Source organism: Panthera uncia (assembly GCF_023721935.1).
Source record: "Panthera uncia isolate 11264 chromosome D3 unlocalized genomic scaffold, Puncia_PCG_1.0 HiC_scaffold_8, whole genome shotgun sequence".
In the NCBI taxonomy this organism is placed as follows: Eukaryota; Metazoa; Chordata; class Mammalia; order Carnivora; family Felidae; genus Panthera; species Panthera uncia.
Genome location: NW_026057586.1, coordinates 9,545,519 through 9,568,884, shown reverse-complemented (window position 1 = coordinate 9,568,884; position 23,366 = coordinate 9,545,519).

Below are 23,366 nucleotides of genomic sequence, written 5' to 3'. Positions count from 1 at the left end.
GTAAAATCAAAGTTACTAAGATTTGGCCATCATTGGCTAGCCCACATAACTTAACCAAACTTTTATGACTATTACGACCTTACTCGGATTGCAAGGTATACAACTTGTCCCTTACATAAAGGACCCAGTGCTTGGCGAAACAGCAAGCAGAAGAAAAAGAACGTTCCTTCCAAGTTATACAAGTATGCATGTACATTATACCTTTATGCTTTCCGTTGTATGTGATAAAAATATCATAAGTGCAAGGTGCTAATATTCATAATTAATATATTAGTACTGCTCCCAAAGTAACTTAAGGCAACTTATAGTAAGATACATACACTATAAAAATTTAAACAAAAGTTTTATGATTATACATATACATATACATATATGCACAAAGAGCTTATATATGGACAAAATATAACCAAGATAATCTCAGGAATATATACAGGTTTGTGTGTGTATGTGTGTGTGGAGAGAGAGAGGGAGACAGAGAGAAAAGCAAATAATCAAATAATTGAATACATTTGGCTAACATAAATACTATTAGTGACCACTAAATTTATCACCAAAGTCCTGGCAACAAAGGCAAAATAAAAAAGAATTACGTAGCTTCATAAAGGCAATTTTTCCCTTTTACTAATTCAAAGTGCAGTTTAATAATTACTTTAATAAGGACATATAAAATACTAAACAATTTCATCAATAAACCAAATCTAGATAATACCTAATATGTCTGTAGAACTTTATGATTGGATACTCAATAACATTTCACGGTAGAGAATTAGTTAAAACTCAGAAGAGTCATTTGTTTAAGTAAGAGGAGAAAAGGAAAGAATAAATTAATTGGGCCAAGTATGCAATTTCTTAGAGATCTAACCATATAAAAGGAATTAAGTTAAAACATCTATAAAATAAATATTGATTTTTAGCTGTCTTTCTTAATGTCTTTAGCTTTTTTTCAAAAAGGTTTTTTTTCAAAAAGGTTTAAGGAAACTAATAGCAGCCTTTTCAAGGTAAACTGAAGCAGAAAATACAGAAGCCCACAGTTCTCTGTAATTAATGAAAGACAGAACCAATCCTATATGAGACAACCACATGTAAATTAGAAAGTGGGAATGTCTAAAAATTAAGGTTTGTTCATAGCAACCAAGATATATAGTGCTCCTAGCATCCCAACACATCACATAGCCTGGAAAACACTGTTTTTACACTTAAAATTCAGAGGGAAATGTGGTCCACAAGAATATTAGGGACTTGATTTTGCTTCCATGAACACCTGGACTTCAGCAGCAAGTATTTCCTGACTTGTTTCCGTGATAAATCATCTTGAAAATATCTCCTTACCTGATAGGATATCCGGCCTGCTGGAAGAGGTTTGGAGTGTCGACTTTCTGACCTTTCGAGAATTTCTGCAAAAGTATTTGTCAGCATATGGAAAAACCTTCCTGAGTCAGCTCTTGGTTCGTGTGAAATTGGAGCATTTGCTCGAGAAAAAACGATTCCCTTATTATTATCGCTATTTGCTATGGAAGGACAGCTGTCTGTACCTCTAATTGCCACATCAAAGTTTTCTTGTTTTGTTTTTAAAATGAGTGAAGAAGAAAGAAGCCGCGTTTAAGGCAGAGCTTTTTTTTTCTCTTTCTCTTAATCACTTGAAGTTGAAATCTGCCACAGTATCACACGAGTCCTGAGTCTCGAAGCAATATTGTAGTACTGATTTTCTTCCTAACATCGATACCCTGGGATCTGTTTTGAGTGTAAACAACTTCACCTATGGATAGGTTTCTGTGATTCTAACGTCGGCTTGCAGAATAATCAGAATCAAGCAAGTAAGCACCTTGATTAAAACTATGGATAAGATCATCTATGTCTTTATGGAAAAGACTAGACAGCCTGAAAGATCCGAAGGCGACATAGTTCCAGGTGTGCACCTGTCTTACACCTGAATTTGGGTGTATTGCTTTCATTCGTCAAAGGGCTTTGAAAGCCTTGCATATTGGGCTCAGGATCATTGTTTAGAGTATACTATGGTACGTTTACTTTTGAATTTCAGAATTAGCTGTCAGACTGGTGAGGTACCCTGTCTGATAAGCCACCTGCAGGACTCAGTAGATTTGAACATAAATATGGGTCAATAATAACATCTCAACTGTTAAGGGAAGGGAAAATTTCCACTACAGTAAAGGGTCAGTAACTCCAATTGTCTCAGTCTCCCTCATGTTTCCCAAGGGAATGAAGGGGTTGTAATAAAACCAAATTTACACACAGCAGAGCAACAAAAGCAATGATAACAGTTCATGGTAGACTGGTAAAATGAGTCTCAGAGCAGAAGGAGCGTTTGCCAATCTCCATGGTGTGAACACTACCACCATCGGAGATTTGAGTTACTACCGTGACATCACTAAATACTTCCTTTCAAGGGTTCTGGAGGGAGCTACATATAAAAAAAAAAGTCAAAGAGAATTGATTATGATACAATGGTTGTTTTTCCTTGTTAGATTATAGGAGTCTCTTTTTTCTTTCTTTCTTAGTTTCTCTCTTTCTTTCTTTTTCTTTATTTCCTACATTCTGTGTAACACTTATATAACATACTAATATAATATTATGCATCTAATAGGGGTTTCGTCAGTTCCCTTTATTAAGGAAGCATTAGTAAAAATAGTTATAATAAAATATATTACCAATAGCAATCATAAAGGGAGCCCAAAGCTTAAAAACACAGGCTCATTAATTTACTTAATAAAAATAAGTAACAAGTGGCTCAGTCAGAGGTGCATGCAACTCTTGATCTTAGGGTCGTGAGTTTGAGCCCCACACTGGGTGTGGAGATTACTTAAATAAGTAAAAACTGAAGGAGCGCCTGGGTGGCCCAGTAGGTTAAGTGTCCCACTTCCGCTCAGGTCATGATCTCATGGTTCATAGTTCCAGCCCCACATTGGGCTCACTGCTGTCTGCACAGGGCCCACTTCAGATCCTCTGTCCCCCTCCCTCTGCCCCTCCCCCAACTCATGCTCCCTCTGTCTCAAAACTAAACAAACATTTAAAAACATTAAAAAATAAAAACTTCAAAAAAAATCATAAGGACCTACCATACAGCAGCTATGCTTTTGGTCAATGGAGTTTCTCTTTCTTCTCCAGAACAGTGTTTTTACAAATTGTGGTCCCTGGACCAGCAACATCAACAATACCTAGGAACTGACAGAGATGCAAAGTCTAAGGCTTGGTTCTGCACCTACTAAACTGGAAACGGGGTGTGGGTCCCAGCAATACGGTTTTGAACATCTCCAGGCGATTCTTTGATCTCTCCTGGTGATTCTAATGCATGTTCAAGTTTGAGAGCCTCTACTCTCGAGCAAATGTTCTAAGCAAATGGAAGGCAAGGAAGTGAAGAAAAAGTATTTGGTGAAATGTTCTCAAAAATCACTGGGAGAGAATCAAGCAACATTGCCACCTCTTACTCTCGCCCCTTAGTGCCGACATTTAATATTTTAGATTGTAGGTATTAACAATTTAGGTGCTCGCTCTATCGCCCTATGTTGAATTAAAGGTAAAGCTTCCCCCAATTATTTTAATACTTTGTGACTTGATCACTGTCACAACGTCACATAAATATCAAAGTTGATCCTTTGTGTGGTGGATTAAAAATTAGATTTCTCAGGTTCACAGAGTGTTTCTTATATATTGATGAATAGGGGACATGCAAGTAGCTTAAAGATTCACAATATTCAGGGCGCCTGGGTGGCTCAGTCGGTTAAGCGGCCGACTTCAGCTCAGGTCACGATCTCGCGGTCCGTGAGTTCGAGCCCCGTGTCGGGCTCTGGGCTGATGGTCAGAGCCTGGAGCCTGCTTCAGATTCTGTGTCTCCTTCTCTCTCTGTCCCTCCCCCGTTCATGCTCTGTCTCTCTCTGTCTCAAAAATAAAAAAATAAAAAAAAACGTTAAAAAAAAAAAAGATTCACAATATTCAAATTTTTACATTTCTCACTGTAGGTAATAGAAACTTCAGTCATTGGCATAATATATGGAGATGCTTTTGCGTCTCTCACTCAAATCTAACATCACGTTACATAAAATTAAAGATAAATTCAGTTTAGAGTAATTTTAACTAGGTATTAATATACACACACTGTCAAAGGGTTTTGAACTTGTTTTATTATTTTAGAAAGTAAGCTAGGTATTATTTAGTATGTCAATAAAGGAAACTTCACGTATAATGTTCTAACACACACTTGCAAAACCAGCAGATTCTCAGTTTATATCTTTGCCAGTGCAAGTTTTGAAGATAATGCTTACTTTTAAAGGCTCAAATCACATTTTCAGACAGAAAACCTGTGAAAAGGCTAACACATTACTTGAAAGTAATGAGTCTGATTGATTTACTGCAGCCTTTAGGTACGTCTGTACAGACCAGTCAAGTGAAAGGGCACAGGCACCAGTCACAGTGAGGACAAGCTTCAGCTCAAACTAATATCACATCTTTGGACCTTCAAATGCCTAGCTGCCAAGTGTAGGAAACACATAAACAGAGGAAACTCAACCAAAAACTCTAGACCTGTCTGTTAAGTGGCCAACAGCAAAGCTTCTGATTTCGTCATTAAATTCCAACAGTCTAAATATTGGCTTGCATGGCTACGTTGGCAGAAAAGTAACACAAACAAAGGAGTTGTTTAACAAGAAATTTGTAGACTTTTTCAAGCACATGGTGACGAGGTCAGTGAAAGAACTGAACAATTCATTTGGAATGAAATTATAATCACGCTTGCCTAGTTACAATAAGCATATAAATTCTGAACATTAAGAAAATTAAACTCATTCTTTATTCCTCTGTTAAGTCCTAATAAGGGAGAGGCTATTTTATTTTTTATATATTTTTTAATATGAAATTTATTGTCAAATTGGTTTCCATACAGCACCCAGTGCTCATGGGAGAGGTTATTTCAATGCAAATCTACGGTGCATGTATCACTTCTCAAGCTACTTCAATCTCACTTATAACAATCACATATTTGATTTTATTATCAAGGCATTTTAAAAATAAATTCTCTCACTAAAATATGTGAAAGAATTCTCTCACTAAAATATGTAAAAACCACTTGAGGAAGGCTTTTAACTATGTGGGCTCGTTACATAATCATCATCATCATAATATTTTAGATACTCAAATTCTAAGAAAATAATTTCTGTATGTAAACGGAAGCTTTTTAAATCATTCCATTTTCATAAGAATTTGACACTCTGTAGTCCTTATATTATATTTAAAACCTTAACAACTGTCCAATTCAGCAGCGTTTGTGATTTATATATATAGCTGGCTCTTGAAAAGGCTTCAGTTATTTTGTGACAATTCAATATATTTATTAGATATTCTTCTCAGGAGTTTAAATAATATGGCTACAAGCTACATGTTGTATATAAATATCTCTTAACTTCTCAGGAAAATTCATCATTTAGTACAGAAAAGAAGCAGTTAAATGTTAAATACTTTTTTATTAAATATGGAACAGTTTAAAAACAGCTCTGAAGAAACTGAAAAAAATATATATATACACATATATATGTATATGTGTATATATATGTGTGTGTGTTATATATATATTTGTATATGTGTGTGTATATATATACACATATATACACACACATATACATATTTTCTTATAAGGGTAATTGGGAAATATTGAGACCATAATCTAAACCTCCCAACCATTACTTCTCATGTGTCAACTGGGCAAAAGTTTATGAAATCATGCTGCTCAAGGGAATTATTAAGAACCATCTAGTTCATCCACCAACAGAGGATTCGTCAAAACTGCTGAAGAGCCGTGCGAAAAATATTCTCCTTCTAGATAATAGTGTGGGCGTGTTCATTATATCCTAGGAAAATTGTATTCCTTTACTAACTACCTATCGTTAAGAAACGCGCTCTTTTCTTTCGTGCCTAGAGGAACACTTGATCATATGCATTATGGTCACACATGTTCTGTCCTTGTCTAACCTGCTCTTGTGTTTCTTCAACACACTTGCCCCAGCTCTTACTCTCGTAGTTAGAAGCAGAGCTACTTGGCCTCTGCGCTTCATGTGCTTATGACAGGTGGCAAGAAACTCACCAAGAGGAGGGAAAATGTGGTGGCTATGGATGAAAGTAAATAAATTTATACATTCTGGTGTTTTCAGAAATAATTAATTGCTAATTATTATGAAAGGAAGAAGAAAAGGGATGGGAAGAGACTGCTTAAGCAAGCCACAGAGCTGCTGCAGGGTTAAGAATACATTAATAATAATAATAATAATAATAAATACATTTGAAAAGCTCTGAAACTACTCTCCTTTCCTTCATATTGGTGAAGAGGCATGGAATTTTAAGTTAGCAGGACTGTCTTCATTTTCTGTGAAACAAGCATACTGTTAAAAGTCTATTGAAAGCAATAGGGGAGCAGAGCCTGGGTAGCTCAGTTGGTTAAGCATCTCTGGATTGGGGTTCAGGTCATGATCTCATGGTTTGTGAGTCCCAGCCCCACATCGGGTTCTCCCTGTTTAGGATTCTCTCTTTCTCTCTGTCTCTCTGCCCTTCCTCTGCTCATGCTCTCTCTCGCTCACAAAATAAATGAATAAACATTTTTAAAAATAAAAATTAAAAAAATATAAACAATTGAGTTTTCAAAAAAAAAGGGTGGGGGGAAGTGATGATAGGCACGATTGTCTCTAATGTCTCATTCCAAAGTGCTCTTGAGATAAATTGTAAGATCATCTACGTATAAAAAATGGTGGATGAAATTATCAAACTGTAACATCCTATTTCAAAACTAGTTTATTTATTTTCCCCAGCTTTATTGAGCTATGACTGACAAATAAAAATCAGGCCTATTTAGGTTGCACAACATGCATTTTTTTAAGGTATACAACGTGATGATTTAATGTACATCCACACTGTGAAATGATTACCATCGTCAGGTTAATCACGTCACATTGCTACCATGGGTTGAGGGGAGCAGACACGGTATGTGGGAAGACTTAAGATTTATTCTCGCAGCAAAATTTAAGTGCACGATGCAGTATTATTAGTTATAATCACCAAGCTGCACATAGGTCTTATTCATCTCATATCTTGAGCTAATCAAACAACAATTTTCTTTTCTTTTTTCTTTTTTTTTTTTTTTTAGTGTTTATATTTAAGAGAGAGAGAGAGAGAGAGATACAATGTGAGAGGGGAAGGGCAGAGAGAGGGAGAACAGATTCTAAAGCAGGCTCCAGGCTCTAAGCAGACAGCACAGAGCCCAATGTGGGGTTCGAAACCCACGAGCCGTGAGATCATGACCTGAGCCGAGGTCGGACGCTTAAACGACTGAGCCACCCAGGAGCCCCATTGAACAACAATTTTCTAATTGGTAGTGGGATATGATTACTAAAATGATTACAATTTTCTAATTGGTAGTGGGATAAGAAAAACACCAGCAACACAGAACAGATGACACATGTGAGACGGTGATTTTTATTTCGGTGCCCTGGTATCTACAGACGTATATATGACCTTTATGGTTGCTCTCAGCCAGCACTGTGAAGAAATCTGAAATACAGATATATTCTGTATCCCCTCATTGCAACGTTCTCTTTGTAGGTTATGGAGAGCCGACCCAATTAGAGAAACCGGGCTCCTAAGGAACTCTGACAGGCGTCCACATTCTGTGAACTCACGTTCACCTATGTGGCTTCGTCAGAAACACAGTCTCAGAGAGAGAAGAGAGAAGAGGCAGCCTCAGCACTTGGAGGAGGTGAGTCAATGGCCCTGAATAATTATATGAGACGTGAGAGAAGTCGCCGGCAGCTGAGGGGCTACAGGGCGACCGTTGGCTGTGTGGGGTTCACTTCTAAGGTTTCATCACTCAAGGGATGAGCCTTTTGTGTTCAACCAGATTCACAGATTCATGCTGGGAAAAAGTCAAAAGTTCAGCTCCAAATAACCTCAAGGACAGAGTATTTTATATTCATTCCTTTCCTGTTCGATATGAAAAAGAAATATAAGCCTAAAAAGAAATACTTTTAGGCAAAATGATATGAGCTCTCGAAGGTTCAATTTTACTAGCTGTATTAAAAGGCAAGATGGAAAGGAAAAGTAATGTCTCCGTGACAGACGTGGCAGAACCTTCCTGAAATGTCATCTTAATTCTTTGGCCTTTAAATCCATGATCGTGACGCCATGATTCCGCTGAGTACTCTGAAAATGATATATGTATGTCTGCCCCAAAGAACTGTGTTCCGGAAGATGATGACTGGATACCTTTGTGCTACCAGTTTGACATCTTGTTGGAACAAAGAAGAAATTGCCAAGAGCTGGTTCTCTACACCTGCAGGCAGGGGAAGCTGTGTCTTCCCTGTGAAAGGGCACTGAGAGCAGCCTTATGGTCAGAAGGGTGAGAAGCAAAAGACAGGCACTTGTTTTGGGGTTTTTTTTGTGGCGCAATGATGCAGAATTCTGGATGAGTAAATGCATTGTGGTCCTTTTTTCTTTCTTTCTTATTTTTCTGTTAAGTCACCCTCAAGAAGAACTAAAAATGCGACATGCAAATCCTTACCCACAGTTAACGCTGAGAAAGGGGACATTAGAAACCCGAGACAATAGGAGGCCTCTAAACAACAAGGTCAAACAAGTGTCTAGGAGAATGAGCTAACCTCCGAGGCCGCAGATCGCGGAACGAGCGCCAGATACACCCTCATCCCAAGTAAGTGGCATATCGTAAGCTGAAAAAGGCTAGTTACTGGTTCCCCACGAAGGAAACACAGAATTGAGACAGCCAGCTGGAGCAAACCTGTGCCTCAGTTGGTTTCAAGGAAACGTCAGAATCTGGTCTGAGCGAGGAAGGGCAGAGCCTTCCACTCAGATCCAGAAGACAAGTTGCTGCACCCGGGACAGTAGGACAGCGGGTGGTGAAGACATGCAGAACACAACCGTGTGCGAGAGGAAGAAATCCTGCTGTCTCAACTCTGGTCCTTCCCAGATGAAGCACTTGTAAATAACTACTCCAGAAATAACTCATCGTATTCAAGTAGGAGTGATTATTGAAACACACAGGAAACAATAAAGGATAGGTACAAAGAAACGATTTAATTTTTTTTTTATTTTTACATTTATTTATGTTTGAGAGACAGAGAGAGACAGCATGAGCAGGGGAAAGGCAGAGAGAAAGGGAGAGACAGAATCAGAAGCAGGCTCTGGGCTCCGAGCTGTCAGCACAGAGACGGATGGAGGGCTCGAACTCACAGAGCGGGATATCATGACCTGAGCCGAAGTCAGACGCTTAACCCACTGAACCACCCAGGCGCCCCAAGAAACGATTTAAAAAAAAAAAAAAAAAAAAGGAAACTGCGTAGGAAAAACAAATGGTAAGTGAAGGATTTTCAGAAGAAAAACTATGCCAGTTGTAGTACATAATGTTGGCAATATCATATATACTCGCAACATAAATAAACAAGAACAGCAAATAATTATACTTATAGAACAAGGGCAGAAAATGAGATTAAAAAAAATTAAATTCAGACAATCTGAAACAGTCATGACCAAAAAAAGAGGGAGATAAAATAGAATCTGTCTCATAGCCTAAGAAATTCACTTGATCCCTGGTTAAAGAAAACAGACAAGTCTCTATTAAGAAAGAAAGGGGTGGGGCTCCAGTGGCTCAGTAGGTTGAGCTGCCAAACTCGGTTCAGGTCATGATCTCACAGCTCGTGAGTTCAAGCCCCGTGTGGGGCTCTGTGCTGACAGCTCAGAGCCTGGAGCCTGCTTCCGATTCTGTGTCTCCCTCTCTCTCTGCCCCTAACCCACTCCCATTCTGTCTCTGTCCCTCTCAAAAATAAACATTAAAAAAAAATTTTTTTAAAGAAAGAAAGGGGTAATGTATATTGTCTCGCCCTTGCTGTCAGCACTCACATAGCAAGAGATTTATTTAATTCATTATTACATCACTCTCTCTCGACATGAATAACTGAAATGCATTGAGGCCTGTTCAGTAGAGAACAAAAAGAAAAAAAATATGTTTTTTCATTTCTCTATTACTCTTAATGAGAAAAAAACCTACAAATTCTAGAATTAAAAAAAAAATTTTAACATTTATTCATTTTTGAGAGACAGAGACAGAGTGTGAGCAGGGGAGGGGCAGAGACAGAGGGAGACACAGAATCTGAAGCAGGCTCCAGGCTCTGAACTGTCAGCACAGAGCCCAACGTGGGCCTTGAACTCACGAACCTCGAGATCATGACCCGAGGAGAGGTCAGTTGACCCACCGACTTAGCCACCCAGGAGGCCCTAAATTCTAGAACTTCTAAAGCTAGCTTTACTTAGACAATGAGCCTAACTAAGCCACTGGCAACAATGCCTCAAGGCAGAAGGCAATTTTAGTTTCCTTAGATTTGGGAGTTTTCTATTTCGTTTTGTATTTTTTAGTTTATTTATTTTGATAGAGAGAGAGCACAAGCCAGAACAGAAGAGGGGCAGAGAGAGAGGAGAGGGAGAGAATCCCAAGCAGTCTCTACATGTCAGTGGGGATCCCCATGCAGGGCTTGAACCCACAAACTGCGAGATCATGGCTTGAGCGAAATCAAGAGTCCGAGGCTTAACCAACTGAGCCCCGGGGGCCCCTGGGAGGTTTCCATTTGTACGTGTGTTCCTGCTGTTACAGTTCCAGGATTCGGTTGCGATGGGGCAATAAAATATAGTTTTCAAGTCTCTGTTTCAGATTCTGTGTCTTCCTCTCTCTCTCTCCCCCTCCCCCACTCACACACTGTCTCTCTCTCTCAAAAATAAAAGAAACATGAAAAAAATATTTTAAATTCAACAAATATATTTTTCACATCTATAAAGAACAAATATTGAAAACATTTCTGCTTTGTTGCTCTTCTAAATAATGTGGATGTATTTGTGAAATGTTAAAAAAAATATACAAGTTAAAAGTTTATTGGAAATGTGAAAGATTGGCTTCTAGTGTAAGGAAAGAATAATGCTCTAAGATATATACATGTAGTGCTAAAGAAAATTCATACTAAATTGCAGAGATAGCTTTGAGGGCCCCAACATGAACAGAATTTTAAGAGGAAATAGAAAGTAGACATTGAGAAGGGTACGTTAAAAAAAAAAAAAAAAAAAGATGAGTTATTAAATGAAATACTGATTTGAAAAAAAAGTAAAAATCTTGTAATGTCATTGCCTAAAGCCATTTTAAAAATACTTTGATGCATTGCCCAAACTTTTAGAACTAATTTGTCGGTTTGTTTTTCCAAAAGAAGATAGAAAATTTTTATAAACATTGACTATTTTTAATAGAAAAACTTTAAGCATTAGCAAAACTGTTACTGTTTTTCTTTTTCATGTGTTGTCTTCTGAAAAAAAAAATTCTACTGGACTAGAAAATATTTCCCTTAAGCTTATTTTAAAGACTAGCATTTTTCAAATAATTTCTCTTCTTCATTGTCCCATAAACGCCTAGAAAATAACTAATTGGAAAAATTACCAAAAAATGATATCCAAAATATAATTTTACCTCACTCTTTGTTTTTTTTTTCTTTTTAATTTATTTAAAATGTTTTTAAAAGATTTTATTTTCAAGTAATTTCTACACCCACCATGGTACTCTAACTCCTAACCCTGAGATCAAGAGTCGCATTTTCTACCAACTGAGCCAGCCAGGGGCCCCTCATTCCTTATTTTAAATTTCACTTTCTTGAGGCGCCTGGGTGTCTCAGTCAGTTGTGCATTTGACTTCAGCTCAGCTCATGATCTCACCATTCATGAGTTCAAGTCCTGCGTCGGGCTCTCTGCTGTCGGCACAGAGCCTGGAGCCTGCTTCAGATCCTCTGTCTCCCTCTCTCTCTGCATCTCCCCTGCTCGTGCTCTCTCTCCTCAAAAATAGATGAATAAATAAATAAATAAATAAATTTCACTTTCTTGGCTCTGGCTTGATATTTGTCCTAACTTAGATGGACATAAGCCAATGTGTAGACACCATAATGTACATGGACTGGGGCCAGGAGAGGCATCAGTTCAAGGAACGATTATAATGAGCAGATGAGCAAATCCCTCAGGGTAGAGAGGGCTTTAAAACACAGCAGTTAAAGTGGACCCTTGAAACTGACTTGAACCAAGGAGCTGAAAACATACGCAGGAAAGTTACATGGAAGGCCACCGTGTGAGTGTTTAGCAGCAGATTCACTCCCTAATCAGAGTGAGAGCATCATGCCCTGAAGTGTAACTCCATTCAGAACAGGCAGTTCCCCTTAAGACCACCACAGGAAGGAGACAAAAAAAAAAAAAAATCTCTCTTTCTGTCTCTTTCTGCCTGTCTCCGTTTCCCTCTCTCTCACACACCAGAGATGATCTTTTGCAAATAAGCAAAGTAAAGGTGAAGCTGGTAATTGATGTTAGGCTAAAACTTTCCAAAAATCAGGTAGTATTATTGATTTGGGGCAACACGATTAATTCCGGAAAAATCTAGTTTATACTCCGAACAAGTTCTACCTGCAAAAAACAAGAAGATAAACAACAACAGTAAAAGACTGCAAACATTGATTCTATAAAAAATATCTCTAGGCTTCCACTTTCAACCAAAACAGAGCGACAGGGACCAGATTTACCCTCTGCCTTAAATGATCTTTATAAAACAGGGCAAAATATATGGCAGCAACGTTTTTTTTAGACTGAACAAGAAACAGCACAGGAAAGTGATCCCAGAGACAAGGTAACCACATGACTGAGCCCACAGTTGGCCTTATTTCCTGGTAAGAGTTTTCGGAACAGGGAGCAGAGGGGAGTAATCAAACACAGCCCAGAATCTTTCTAAGTCGAGGGTCAGAGTCCAGAGTTCGGGCCTTGGATTCCCTGCCTGGAACCATGGAGAGGAGAGAGCCCCGTGGAGAGCAAGCTCTGGGGACCCGCAGAATCCATAACTGAGGGCTGAGTCACGTGGGGGAAGAAATCACCAAGGCCAGAAACTGAGCCACCAGAAGGAGGCAGGAGGGACAACTGTGGAAGCTCGCACAGTGTTGAGAATAGTTGATGTACCTCAAGCAAGGTAAAAAGATCCATATGCGGGGGGAATTAAGTCCCTGAGGGGGAAGAGAAAGGGAAGTCTCTGAGCTGTAGCTGAAAAATATCCCTACATTAAAGGCTGCTCTGAATCCACTTAAGAAACCCTAAAAGCAAATCTCAAAGTGATCAAACTGTTTTCAAGTAGCTTAATCACATCCCAGAGCAAAGCCCCATCTAGTGAGAGGAATTCAAAACTAAAAGGGAGCATTCAACAAAGTAAAAGTGACCATGTCCGGAATGTGATACAAAATTGGCAGACATGCAAAAAGCAACAATTAAAAACTAAGTAAATCAGTAAATAAAAGGACAAGGCCACACATAAGGAGAAAACAAAATGACACAGATCACACAATTCATCGGGAAGGCGTTTAAGTCAAGGATTTTAAAGAAATGCCGTTGGAAGGTTTTGAAGAGGGGCGTGTTTAAGAAAAATCTGCCTGCTGCCTGACAAGGGATGGAAATGCAGGAAGTGTGGGATGAGGGAAGCAATTAGGAAGTAACTTCACTAATCTGAGCAAGAGGAGGTACTGGTTGGGACGAGGAGGTAAGAGAACAACAGATCGTGGGGGGGTTTTGAAGGTAAAAATGGCAGAATTTCTGACTCCGTGTGAGAGGCCAGGGGAATAACAAAGTGGAGAACATCACTGACGCACTTTTGCGGTGGTGAGAATGGAATTTCTATTTACTGATAAAGGAAGTCTGTGGCAAGAGGGTTTGCTGGCCGAGGAGAAGCAGGGACGGGTGTGGCAGGGAACGTTTGGGCTTGGGCACAGTGGGTTTGAGATGCCTGGTAAATGTGTACATGTGTTGAATAAGCAGTTGGATATATGGATAGGGAGGAGGGGCAAGAGGTCCCCCCCACCGGGGATCTGCATTTGTTAGCAATTACCACATTGACTGCGATTCAATATACAAATCCCCTCGTACACAATATCATCTCATTTCTGACAGGTACGCCGAAACCCATGATTCATTACTGTGAGAAAACGTGTGCAACTTAGAGGCCATTTCAAGGAAGCATTAAAAATAATGACAGGATTGGAAAATCAAACTAACGAAGTCAAGTTCAAGCAATGGGCTTCTCAGCCTTGAGAATGAATAAAGAAAGCGTTCAAAGTGACTAAAAATACAATAAAGCAGTTCCGAAGGAATACAGTGAGGTTCAGTGATGAAAATTACAAAGAGGAACATTCAGAAATTTTTTTCAAGAAAAAGCAAACCTCTCCTGAATAGAGTCTCCTTAGATGGAGAAGGGACTAGCTTTACGTGAACGAGAACTTCATAGGCAGCAGCCTGAGAGATGTGGTTTGAAGTGACAATCCCAAAAACCAGCCTGTCGGTAACTAAAATTTCCACTGCTAAGGATTCTTTCCTTTGGGTACAGAGACATTTTCTGCAATACTTTTTTAAATTGTAAATAATCTTAAGAGAATGAATTATTCAAGCAGTAACATTTTATCTTCATGAGATTGACAGAGATTAAGAAAGCAATTACTTTCCAGGCCATGAGGGAAATAACCCTTCAAAAGCTAAGTTGTGTTTGAGTAGTAGGAGAAGAGTACGTTTGGAGTCATTTTCCTGGAGCAAAGTGGCAATGGATCAAGAACCGGGGAAGATAATGGCCCTGAGAGAAGAAAAATAAGAAGGGTCTATGGATCAATTGCTTTATAAATTTTCTTACCAGGGTATAAATACAAAAGTCTCTGTACCTCCAAGCCAGATTAGAATATTGTTCTGAGCATATATATGTATATATATATTTATATGGGACTTTTTTATAGAATGCTTAAAACTATAAATGCTCAAAACTATAAAAATTGTGGTTGCTTAATTTAGGGAGAAAAGGAAACTATTCCTTTCAAATACAACTTTTTTTAAAGACTAGAAATTTCAGTAGGAATGGAAAGTTGTAAGTGAGAGGAAGCCATCTTTGATTGCTCAAATGGTCACGTTATCACGGAGAACTTACAAGTAATTAGAAGTATCTGTGTTTCTGTTAGCCAGAGATCATCCAAGAGCCCCATGGATCCCAGAGAGCCCAGAGCAACTTCTCCAGTCCTGTCCTTTCCTCACCATGGCGGCTAAGACCACTCTGGCCTGCCCTGTTTGTAAGAATGGCATTGAGTATACTGGAAAGCTATTTATTATCAAAACATTCTCCTCCGACTTTAAGGCAGAAATAAATAGCCTCTGGATATAATGCAGGTAGAAAATGTAACTTAAACAGAAAATGCTATTCAGAGTTTCTGTCATTTTATCTTTGGATTAATTTTTGATTGGTACGTGACAAATGACCACAAATCTCATGGCTTAACACAGCACACATTTATTATTTTGGTTTCTGCGTGGCGTGGTGTGGGTACTGCTTACCCGGCCCCATCTGCTCAGTGTCCCACAGGGCTGAAATCAAAGCTGCACTGCTTTGGCTTATAGAAGCTTGGCTAGGGAACAGTTTCCTAGTTTATGCAGATTGTTGGCAGGAAGGCTTCCTTGTGCCTGTAGAATCCACGGTGCCTTCCTTCTTCAGCTCCAGAAACAGAGTCTGTGCTGCTTTCAATCCTGTTCTCTTTAGGGAGAGGAGAATCCCTCTTGTGTTTTCCCCTGATTACACCAGGCCCACCCAAGAAAATCTCCCTTTGCATTAACTCAAACCAACGGATTTGAGACCTTTATTATACCTGATAAATTCCATCAGCTTTGCCATATAAGTGGTGACCTCATCACAGGAGGGAAGGCCCATCGGTCACCGGTCCTACCCACATCAAGATGGAGGGGATTAGGACGTCTGGGTGGCAGAGTCAGTTGAATTTCTGACTCTTGATTCTGGCTCAGGTCATGATCCTAAGGTTGTGGGATTAAGCCCTGCATCAGACTCCGTCCTGAGCCTGGAGCTGCCGAAGACACTCTCTCTTTCCCCCTGCCCCTCTGCCCTGCTTGTGCTCTCTCTCTCTCTCTCTCTCAAAATAATAATAATAATAATACAGAGGGGATTGTACAGGATGTGTATGCCAGGGAGTGGGAATTTTAAGATTTTTTTTTACTCTTTATTTTTGAGAGAGACAGAGACAGAGTGTGAGTGGGTGAGGGACAGAGAGAGAGGGAGACACAGAATCTGAAGCAGGCTCCAGGCTCTGAGCTGTCAGCACAGAGCCCGATGCGGGGCTTGGGCTCACGGACCATGAGATCATGACCTGAGACGAAGTCGGATGCTTAACAGACAGAGCCAGCCAGGGGCCCCCAGGGAGTGAGAATTTTAGAGACCATCTTAGATTGTGACTACCCTCATCTTCAGGACTTTAACAGCCATTGTGCCAACTATGGGTCCCTCAGTATTGCTAGTGGAGATTTGACTAGATTGTTAATACAATCATCCTTTGCATATTATTCAGAATAATGCTAGCATTACAAAACACTAGGAGCACAGAGTCAAGAAAATATTCCCAAAAGAATGATGCAAACATGTTGGATGTGGATGATAAAACATGCAGGTGTAAATCCATGATCTTCTGTTAACCTCCTTAATGTAATAGTTCATCTTTAAAAAAAATACAACCAATGAAAATTATTTGAGTGTTTTTTTAGCGCAATCAACTTTTTTTCTAATGATGATTTCTCAGCTGTGTTTTTAGGAAATAAATTGGACTTACTGCTTTTAACATATACTTGAAAATGTAAAGTATCAGCTATAAAATGGGATTTGTACCTTTAGTTCTAATTATTTGGGAACTAATTGAAGATTTTCATTATTACTAGGTGCATATAATAAAGCTATAAAAACAAGACCCAACATTAAGCTAAGATGTAATTGTAGAAAGCAATGAAGTCGTGTTTAAAATACCATGGACACATCATGACAAATGTGGGGGCAGATAAAACTCTTTCTATGTTGTTGTGCCTTAGTTGTTCTGTAGTAAAATTATATTTTCCTGACTTTATTATAATTTTCAACAACACATTTACCTGCTAAATACTGCTTATCTGAAGATAGGCGTAATATATTGCAAACCATGATTTAGCTAAGTATTCTTTATCGTGGTAAAAAAATCCTGCTCTCTTTGATGAATGACCCCTCTCTTATCAGTTCACATGGTTAGGAAAAGAGGCAAATGCTGTGTTCTGGCCTCAGGGATGGTCAGAAACCCAAGCCAGGACAATCAATCTGCTTTTTTTCCTGGCCGCTATGGCTGATCCATGGCTAAGCACTGGACCCAAACAGGTTAAGCAGCAAATGACAGTCATCCCTTGCACATTTTTGGAACCACTGAGATTTAAAAACAACAACATCGACGATGACAAACACTTCTCTCTTACTGTGTGATAGGCTGAATAGTGTCCTCCAGAAAGATGTCTCAATTCTGAGTCTTGGTACCTGTTAATGCAATCTTACTCGAAGACAGAGTCTTTGCAGTTGAGTTAAGGATCTTGAGATGAGACCATCTTGGATTTCGAGTGGGCCATAACTCCAATGGCTGCTGGCCTTAGGAGAGAAAGGAAGAGGAAATTTGAGACACACACTCAGAGGAGTACATATGGAGACTCGGGCAGAGACAGATACGATGCAGCTATGAGCCAAAAAATCAAGGATTTCCAGAAGTCACCAGAATTAGGACAGAGGTTTGGAACAAATTCTCCCCCAGAACCTTCAAAAGGAACCAACCGACCTACACCTTGTTTTCAAACTTCTGTCCTGCAGAACCATAAGAGAATAAATTCTTATTGCTTTAAGGTATTGAGTGTGTGGTAATTTGTGGCAGCAGTCTTAGAAAACTGATATACGCTGGCTTGTCAGGCTGTTAGAATGAGACCACCAGTGGTCCTCTAGGATCACTTTGCTAGCAGGTCAAACATGCCTGAGAACATAAGTGAGATGGAGACAAGTGGGGCTCGAAGATGCAAAGCCAGATTGTCAGTATCACAAGAGCAACCTTGTATTACAACAGGGAAGTCAATCTACTCTGGGCTACTTTGATTGAAGTATCAAAAAAGCCTCTTTGGAATGTACCCCAACAGAGTAAAGGTTTTATATGAAAAACCCACAGCAAGTATCAACTTCTAGTTTTTCCCCTAAAATCTGGAGCCAGACAAGAATGTCTGTTCTCACATACTGGAAGTCCTAGCAACAGCAGTTAGACAACAAAAAGAAATAGAAGGCATCCAAATTTACAAGAAAGAAGTCAAAGTTTCACTATTTGCAGATGACAGAATATTATATATAGAAAACCCTAAATATTCCACCAAAAAACCACTAGAACTGATAAGTGAATTCAGTAAAGTCACAGGAGAGAAAATAAATGTACAGAATTCTGTTGCATTTCTATACATTAATAATGAAGCAGCATAAAGAGAAATTGAAGAAACAATCCCATTGACAATTGCACCAAAAAGAATAATATACTTAGAAACAAACGTAATCAAAGAGGTGAAAAATTTGTACTCTGAAATCTGTAAAACGTGGATGAAAGAAATGGAAGGGGACACCAAGAAATGGAAAGATATTCCATGCTCATGGGTTGGAAGAACCAATATTATTAAAATGTCTACACCACCCAAAGCAACCTACACATTTAATGCGATCCCTATCAAAATACCACCAGCATTTTCACAGAACTAGAGCAAATTTGTATGGTACCACAAAGTCCCTGAAGAGCCAAAGCAATCTTGAATAAGAAAAACAAACCAGGAGGTATCATGATCCCAGACTTCTAGTTAAATTACAAACCTGTAGTCATCAAAACAGTATGGTGTTGGCACAAAAATAGATACATAGATCAATAGAACAGAATAGGAAACCCAGAAATAAACCCATAATTATACGGTCAATTAATCTTTGACAAAGGAAGAAAGAATATCCAATGATTAAAAAGTCTCTTCGACAAACGGTGTGGGGAAAAACTGGACAGCTACATGCAAGGGAGTGAGAATGGACCACTTTCTTACACCATACACAAAAATAAACTCAAAATGAATTAAAGACCTATATGTGAGACGTGAAACCATAAAAATCCATTAAATTCTCTGACATCAGCCATAAGAACATTTTTCTAGATATGTCTCCTGAGGCAAGGGAAGTAAAAACAAAAATAAACATTAAAAATAAATAAAAATAAAAATACATAAAATACTTTCACACAAGAAAGGAAACAATAAAAACGAAAAGGCAACCTATGCAATGGGGGAAGATACTTGCAAATGACACATCTGATAAAGAGTTAGTATCCAAAATATATCAAAAAATGGATACAACCCAATACACATAAAAATAATCCAATTAAAAATGGGCAGAAAGGGTTTCCTAGGAGGCTCAGTTGGTTGAGTGACCAACTTCAGCTCAGGTCATGATCTCACAGTTCGTGAGCGTGAGCCCCACGTCAGTCTCTGTGCTGACACATCAGAGCCTGGAGCCCACTTCCAGGTCTGTGTCTCTGTCTCTCTCCGGCCCTCCCATGATCATGCTCTGTCTGTCTGTCTCTCTCTCTCTCTCTCTCTCTCAAAAATAAACATTAAAAAAATTTAAATACAAATCAAATGGACAGAAGACATGGACATTTCTCCAAAGCAGACATCCAGATGGCCAACAGACACATGAAAAGATGCTCCACATCACTCATCATCAGGAAAATACAAATCAAAACCATAGTGAGATACCACCCCACTCCTGTCAGAATGGCTAAAATCAAAAACACAAGTAACAAGTGTTGGTGAGGATGTGGAGACAAAGGAACCCTCAGGCACTGTTGGTGGGAATACAAACTGTTACAGCCACTGTGGAAAACAGTAGGGAGATGCCTCAAAAAGTTAAAAATAGACCTACCCTATGTTTCAGTAATCCCACTCTAGGGTATTTACCCCCAAAATACAAAAACATTAATTCAAAGGGATACATGCACCCCTATGTTTATTGAAGCATTATTTACAATAGCCAAATTATGGAAGTAACCCAAGTGTTCATTGATCGATGAACGGATAAAGGAAATAAAAAGGCAAACACCATTTGATTTCATTCATATGTAGAATTTAAGAAACAAAACAAACAAGCAAAGGAGGGAAAAAAAGACATAAAAAACACTCTTAACTACAGAGAACAATCTGATAGTTACCCAAGGAGAAGTGTGTGGGGGGATGGGGGAAATAGGGGACGGAGATTAAAGAGTCACTCGTCGTGATGAGCTCTGCATGATGTGTAGAATTGCTGTCTCACTAATTTGTATACCAGAAACTAATATTACACTGTATGTTAGCTATACTGGAATCAAAATTAAAATGCTTAATAAAAAATTGTTAAGTCAGCATCTAGCTCAATATCATACACACAATAGATGAATAAATCATTCAATAAATTAATAGTTGTTGGATTTGCTTTGAATTTTTCTTAAATTAGTGTGTTACTTCTCCTAGGTAATATTCTTTTGTTACCTTCAGTAAGCAAATAAATAATCTGGCGCAAAATAGTGATTCTTCTGGTAAGAATTCCAGAAATCATGCAAGGTCGGTAATGGTTATTTCAAGTAAGCCTTTTAGGTTTCAGCAGAAGCTATGTGTCATCTATGTCGTTGGCAAGTTTTTCTTTTTTTCTTTTTTTCTGTTTATTTATTTTTAAGAGAGAGAGAGAGAGACAGAGCTTTAGCAGGAGAAGGGCAGAGAGAGAGGGAAAAACAGAATCCAAAGCAGGCTCCCGGCTCTGAGCTGGCAGCACAGAACCTGACGTGGGGCTCCAACCCATGAACAGTGAGATCGTGACCTGAGCCGAAGTCGGAGGCTTAACCAACAGAGCCACCCAGGCGCCCCTGACAAGCTTTTTAATCTGTCTTACAAAGCAAGAGTTTTTCCAGATTCTGCACTCCTTTGATAAGAGACAGCAGAAAAAAGAAAAGAAAAGAAAAGAAAAGAAGAGAAGAGAAGAGAAGAGAAGAGAAAAAGAAAAGAAAAGAAAAAAAGAAAAAAGAAAAAAATAGTAAATATCCTATAATTTACAAAGATCTGTCTTGTATAAAAATTGTAGAACCTGCTATTTGAGATACTATAGTTTCTTCTTTCCATTGCATAAAAATCTAAGCAAGATCAGAGTATAATGGAAAGATTTTTTTACGTACTTTAATAAAAGTAGGGTTTTTTGCATCTTTAAATGAAATCACACTCTACTTTTTAGAATGATTATCACATAATTTTTTTTCTCAATTCATTTACCTATAAAACTTCAAAGAATTCTATGCTAAATTAACAAAACAAAGGGCTTCGCTTGCACCTGCCCACAAACTGATTTAAACTGCAGTGTTTTATAGCTGATAGTTTTCAGTTTTAAAAATATGCCATCTCCACACAGTTCCTCTGCATTAAGTTTGGATTATATTTGTAAACTGCATTTTTTTGTAATAAGTCATTTTGCCCCTTCCAATTGCTCATCAATATCCTTACAGTCAACCAAAACGATGGTTGTTGGTCTTTGAATTTTATTAAATATTAAGCTGGAGTTGAAAGTTGGTATGTTCACTTAATAGTGTTTAAGGTTGTTACAATTTGCTTCTGATCCATTTTTATAACGGTTAGAAGTAGCCTTGCTAAACTCTCCAGATATTGAACATCAATGAACATCTGATATTTCACACATCATTTTGAGAACACTTAATTTAAATACATTATTTTTGTTTAAAACTATCACTTTTCTTAAAATGAGAGACCATCAGAGGATTCAATTTAGCTACTTTTAATTTGCATTTTCTGAATAGCCTCTTTTCTCTAGATACCCGTATTCATGGTTTTTCTCTTCCATGTGTATTTAGTGCCTTGTATGCATTTTTAAATGCTAAAAAGAGTGATTATTGAACTTCAATGAAAATACTGACTGCTTCAAAGTGAAGCATTAGAAGCTTAGTTTTACCAGACAGGGTAATCTGGCATATTCTACTTGTATGTGCATGTAGGGAAATTAACGCTGTTCCCTTGTTACTACACATTTTCATGTGAACTGAATCTATTTTTCATGATATTGGTTAATGTGAAATTGTGGAAATGATCTTCCCTAGGTTCTTCTCATGAGATAAGTTTTACCCTGCCATACTTACTATTTAGATGGTCTATGTAAAGTTCACACTTCTTCATTTCCCTAGTCTGAAAAAAAAGTTTTTTCACATTCCTGGTGAAATAAACACATTTACACGGGTATTTTCGGGACAACTGGCAAACCACTCTCAGATCTTACTGGTTCTACCAAATGGCCGGCTCTTTCCTTCGGTTGAAATACACTCAGTCCTTCTAAAATAAGCAGGCCTGGGTTCTTCAGGGTTTTCATTCCTATTTATTTTTGGTGGAACTTTCCATTTTAATATAGGAATGGATTTAAGTTCTATCTGGTACCAGCTGCCAGCATACCTAAGAGCAACTTGTTAATAGATATATTGTCTTACTTTTGAAATGATATTATTATAATGAAAAGCAGAAAGAGAGGAAAACTTCCACTTTTGAGAAGGAGCTCAGACAATCAATCATTGCAGGTCTGTGTCTCTACTGTATCAACTTAACAAGGACAAATTACAAACAGCATGTGTTAAAAGCAATAGAGCATTATTGAAACAATGAGAACTGTATATATTTAAAATTTTAGAGCTGGGAAACTATTTTAAGATAAGCTAAAGTTCTTTTTTTTTAATTTTTATTTAATGTTTTTAGTTTAGAGAGAGAGAGAGAGAGCAAGCACGAGTGAGGGGAGAGGAGCAGAAGGAAAGGGGAGAGAATCCTAAGCAGTCTCCACGCTCATCCCAGAACCAATGTGGGGCTCGATCCCACAGTCCTGCGATCAGGACCTGAGCCGAAATCAAGAGTCAGATGCTCAACCAACTGAGCCACCCAGGTGTCCCGAGATGAGCTAAAGTTCTGCTGGCATTTTCTGCTGGGGAGTGGCGATGCCGAGCTCTGGTAAGGGGGGGGGGGGGGGGGGGGGGGGGGGGACCAAGCTGGAGAGAAGGGAAATGAGTGAAATGTCCAGGTATCGTGTGCACAAGGAGTTTCACTGCCAATTTTAAAAGGCCTCCACTGCAGCAATGTTTTGCTACAAGAGACAGTCATCAGTTGAGTTCTGAGACTTCACCTGAGTTTGTAAAAGGTAGCATAAGATCTGTTTTCAGTCTTTGTGTCCTCAGGAAACAAAACCCTACATTGGAGTGCTTACCTCCTGCACATGGCCTGTCTCCCTGTGAAGTTATGTGGGCAAATGCAAGCCTACAAAGCTTAAAGGCCAACCTGAAAACCCAACGTCAGAATTAAACACACACGTTCTCATGTGGCTGAAGATACAAAGACCAGCCAGGCTCTCAGTTGGC